Genomic DNA, 5,353 nt, shown 5'->3' on the forward strand with positions numbered 1-5,353 from the left:
ACCCCACTTGATGATTGGTCTTTCCTCACAGCTAAGTTGGTAAAGAATCTGCCTGCAATGCAGGAGACCCCAGTTTGATTCCTGGGTCGGGAAGATCCACTGGAGAAGGGATAGGCTACGCACTCCAGTATTCTTGGGCTTCCCTAGTGGCTCAGCTGGTAAAGAATCCGCCTGCAATGTGGGAGACCTGGGTTCAACCCCTGGGTTGGGAAGATCCCCTGGAGAAGGGAAAGGCTACCCACTCCAGTATTCTGGCCTGGAGAATTCCAAGGACTGTAAAGTCTATGGGGTCACAAAGAGTTGGACACGACTGAGCGACTTTCACTTTCAGATGACTGGTCAGGCCAAGTAGCATCCTCGTTTGATTCCCTTTCTCATACTTACTGGAGCAGGAGGTACTGGAGCAGCAGCAGATGTCCTGTGCTTGGCATTGCTCAATCCAGATGTCAGTTGGGACAGAAAGAATAACCCAGAACCCTGGAACAAACTGGGTCCCAATAATCAATACAAGTTCTACCCAATGAATGTAGATTACAACAACCTGAAGATAAAAGGTCCAGATTTCTAAATGAAATGTTTCACTATAAAGCTGCTTAGAATGAAGGTCTTTCAGAAGCCATTGCACAATTTATCACTTAGCCAGGAAATATATCCCCTTAAATGCATGAAATCATGTTGGTGTATTGTGTTGGGGTTTACACTGATTAATAAATAATCTGAAATTTTTAAAAAAAGGTTATTGAGAATCTGCTAGCTGTTCAACGTACTAAAGACTTGGTAGAAAAGAAATCAAAGTCCCTTCTCTCCAAGAGCGTCCCTTCTCTCCAAGAGCTTCCCTTCTAGTGAGAGAGCCAGGGGGGTCAACGTGAGCCTGCAATATGACAGGTGGTGATGAGTTTCTTAAAACAATTAGAGCAGGATAAGAGGATCAATGGACTTCCCAGGTGGCACTAGTGGTAAAAAGCTCACCTGCCAATGAGGAGACACAGGTTCGATCCCTGGGTTGGGAAGATCCCCTGGAGGAGGGCATGACAACACACTCCAATATTCTTGCCTGGAGAATCCCATGGACAGAGAAGCCTGATGGGCTGCAGTCTATAGGGTCGCAAGGAGTCAGACGTGACTGAATTGACTTAGCACGCACGCATGCATACAAGAGGATCAAAAGTGACAGCAGGGGACTTCCCTGGTGGTCCAGTGGTTAAGAATCCAACTTCCAATGCAAGGGATGCAGGTTCTTTCTACCCTTGATTGGGAAATAAGATTCCACATGCCATGGGGCAACTAAGTCCATGCGATGCAACTAGAGAAGCTCCTTCACCCCACAAGGAAGATCCCACACAATCAAAATTTTTTTTAAGTGACAGCAGGATGTGCTGCTTATTCTCTGTTTGCTGCCCCTTCCTCCCATACAATTCTTGCACCACCCTCCCTCCCAGCCCTGTTTCACACCCCAGGGGCTAGCCCATAGGGATTCTTTCACCCAAGCTCCCTCACCCTCTGCCTCCCTGTTGGCTTAGGCAGAAAAAGGAGATGAGAAAGCAGGAGGCAGTGGAGTGCTAGCAAATGTTTATCGGCCAGCTCACCAAAGAAAAACATCCTGATTTGTAGCATTTGCCCATTTCTATTGTGCAAATACTCCACCTTGAGAGATTTCAAACCAGGTTAATAATTAGAGCTTAAAAGAGTTGAAGACGGTGGGCTCTCATGAAATATTAACTGGATTCAACACACCATTGATGGGAGCAGAGGGAAGTGTGGAAGCATCTTCTTAGCTTCTTCTTGTCCTCAGCCCTGGCAGGGGCTGCACCATGCCCTACAGGACTGCAGCTCTAGACAACAGTGCCTCTCAGGCCACTCCAGCTCCAATGAGATGCTGATACTCCCATTCCTTCCTACCACCGCTTCAGGCCTGGGATTGGGAACTGCTTCTCAGTGATGCTCATCCCTGGGTGCCTCACAGTCACTAGTTAGTTTCCTCTCCTTGCTCCTAACTCTTCATTAATGTTCTTCAAAATCCCTATGGAACGTACCTCCTGTTTCCCAGGCTACCCAGACTCATACAGGAGAGTTGCCTTTTTTCATCGAGTGCACAGGAAGGCTTTTCTGATAAAGCACAGAACGAGGGAGTAGGAAGCAATTTGTGTGTTGGTCCTGCCGCCCCCTTTCCAGTTTCCCCACCCCATGCCTGGTTACCATCTCTCTTGTATTTGATTTCCTGCAGTGCCAATCCTAGTTCTTTGCATGTATCCAAGACACATGTGTTGACTCATATGCAATCAGGGCCATCTATTGCTTTTCTTCTGCTCTCTACAAAATGTTCCTTGTTCTGATGAATTTCACTAATGCTCTTTCATTCTTCCTTTGAATCTTTCTTGGGTCCATGCCCAGTGAGCCAGTGCTAACAGAAGCTGGTATAAAATCCTCCTACAAAAATTACAGTCCTCAAAAGAGAAAAACAAAACACCCCACCAGAGTCCTCTTATAAAGATTGCTGGATTTGAGGCCAGAGTAGATAATTTACATAGATTGAGAAGAAGTATTCAAAATCCATTAAATCTAAGCCTGTGAAATAGAAATCAGCATAATTTGCTGCAATTGTACTTAAATGCAACATGAAGGCCAAATGGTAAAACAGCATTCTGAAGTCACACCACTCTGTACAGCAGATACCACCTATGTTCATGCTGCCTGGTGGGCCCGGGTCTGAGAACATAACATTCGTGCTGTGGTTCTGCCCACCTCCCCTCACCACTGGCTGTTAATAACCCCCTGTGCCAAGGTGGGCTGGCTGCGTGAAGCGGGGGTGTCCCCACTCACTCCACCCACCAGGTGGGCCCCTTGAGTTTGGTCATCCAGCCTATTGCAGAGACAGTCAGTTTGGTAGGGAGAATGAACTCTTTATGGAGATTAGGGTTAGGGCTGGGATGTGGGTTGAAGTTTGTGATGGTTAATTTTATGTGTTAACTTGGCTGGGTGGTGGTGCCCAGGTATGTGGTCAGACATTACCCTGAATGTGTCTATAAGGGTGTTTTCACATGAGACTGACATTTAAATCAGTGACTTTTAGTAAAGCAGATTGCCCTCCATGATGTGGGTGTATTGTATCATATGTACACTGTGCTTAGTCACTAAGTCATATCCCACTCTCTGCAGCCTCATGGAACTGTAGCCTGCCAGGCTTCTCTGCCCATGAGTTTCTCCAAGCAAAAATACTGGAGTGGGGTGCTATTTCCTACTCTAGAGGATCTTTCTGACCCAGGGATCGAAGCCACATCTCTTGTGCCTCCTGCATTGTCAGGCAGATTCTTTACCACTTGGCCACCTGGGAAGCACCAGTGTGGGTGGGGCTCATTTAATCAGTCTGTCCAGAACAAGACTGACCTCCCCTGAGCAAGAGAGAATTCTGCCAACAGACAGCCTTTGGACTTGAGCTGCAACATCAGCTTTTCCAGGGTCTGCAGCCTGCAGATGTTGGACTTGCCAGCCCATAATCATGTGAGCAATTCTTGAAAATTTCTTTGTATATACACACTCAATTGGCTGTTTCTCTGGAGAACCTGACTAACACAAGGTTAGAGTTGTGATTGGGTTTCAGGTTAAAGTTAGGGTTAATGTTAGGGCAGGGTTACAGTTAAGGTTGAGATTAGTGTTAAGAGGAAGATGGAGTTAGAGCTGGAGTTCAGGTTGAGCTTGAGATAGGGGTAGGATTAGCGTGAAGGATAAGTTTAGGATTCAGGTCAAAGCAGGGATAGGATTAAGGTTGGGTTGAAGTTAGCATTACAAGTAGGGCTAAGTTTAGGATAGGAATCAAGTCAGTTAAGATTAAATTTAGTTTTTAAACATGACTGGGGTTAAGGAATCTTAAGCTGTAAACTGGGGCTTAACAGCTGATGGTACATCCTGTTACCCTGGACTGCCTAGCTCAAGACTGCTTTTGTAGTAAGAGAGAAATAAATCTTCTGAGCCCCTGTTATTTTCTATACAGTAAATCCCCTTCACCTTCAAGTTTCAAACTTTCAAAGATGTGAATATTCACTCTGTCAATGTCAGGTGTGAGTGAAATTGCACCTTGATCCCCTGCAGAAGGAAATAGCAACCTATTCCAGTATTTTTGCCTGGAAAATCCCATGGACAGAGGAATCTGGCTGGCTACAGTCCATGTGGTCGCAAAGAGTCAACAAGACTGAGCGACTGAACAACAACAGCTCCAACTGTGTTAGCTGGGTACCTCGGCTCACTTTGCTGGACTTATGAACACGTTCTCTAGGAGCGGAGCTCACTCATATGTAGGGATTCACTGTATTATTGTTTTATGCAGGTGAACGAGACCCTGATTAATACACCCTGCCCCAGAATGGGATTATCTACTTTCCTAGATGCATGCCAAGCACCTGTGCCTCTGCCATTAGCATACTGAGATCACAGTCCTGCGAGTACTTGTCCATCTCTTCTTGTCTGTATTCCTATGAGACGATGAGGTACAGGAAAGCAGGAGTTCAAGTTCCCAGCATGTGTATAGTGCCTAGGTACCCTGCAAAGGAACCTTAGTGCCCCTATTTTTATTATTAAACATGGAATCCTGGCCCCCTTGGCCATATGTCTGGCCTCAAACACCTCTATACAAGAAGCCTGGAGGACAGGACTGCCCTCTGCTCGTGCACTATGTCTGCAGAGGGCTGACCAGGCAGGATGGAAACAACAATATGGACAAATTCTGCCTGTGACATGGACTGCTAAATGCAGTGACCAATTACTTGCCATGAGCAAGCCCCTGAGAAGCTACTGAGACAAGAGGCAAGCTGGACAGTCTTCCTGCAGAGCTGGGATTGAGGGTAAAATGAGGAAGGGCTGCCTCATTCTCGGGTGGCTGGCTGAAGACTGTATGCCGAAGCAGTGTTCACATTCTGATTCCCGACTGCTTGTTCAGTGATAGTAAATAAAAATAGCAATTTTTCTGATTCTTCTTATTATTGAGGCTTACAGTATGACTGACTCTATTCTAAATGCTGGATCCGGATCATCTCATCTAATTCTTCAGTTCAGTTCAGTTCAGTCGCTGAGTCGTGTCTGACTCTCTGCGACCCCATGAATTGCAGCACGCCAGGCCTCTCTGTCCATCACCAACTCCCGGAGTCTACCCAAACCCATGTTCATCGAGTCGGTGATGCCATCCAACCATCTTATCCTCTGTCGTCCCCTTCTCCTCCCGCCCACAATCCTACCCAGCATTGGGGTCTTTTCCAATGAGTCAACCCTTCGCATGAGGTGGCCAAAGTATTGGAGCTTCAGCTTCAACATCAGACCTTCCAATGAACACCCAGGATTGATCTCTTTTAGGATGGATTGATTG

General features: G+C 46.4%; 1 pseudogene; it reads left to right on the plus strand.

The window, feature by feature from the left end:
• The first annotated feature begins 331 nt into the window (after positions 1 to 331).
• Positions 332 to 568, plus strand: LOC145504853 (cytochrome c oxidase subunit FA4 pseudogene; annotated as a pseudogene).
• The last annotated feature ends 4,785 nt before the right edge of the window (positions 569 to 5,353 follow it).

The sequence above is a fragment of the Giraffa tippelskirchi genome, chromosome 5 (assembly GCF_054371585.1).
Source record: "Giraffa tippelskirchi isolate mGirTip1 chromosome 5, T2T-mGirTip1v1.2.pri, whole genome shotgun sequence".
Lineage (NCBI taxonomy): Eukaryota > Metazoa > Chordata > Mammalia > Artiodactyla > Giraffidae > Giraffa > Giraffa tippelskirchi.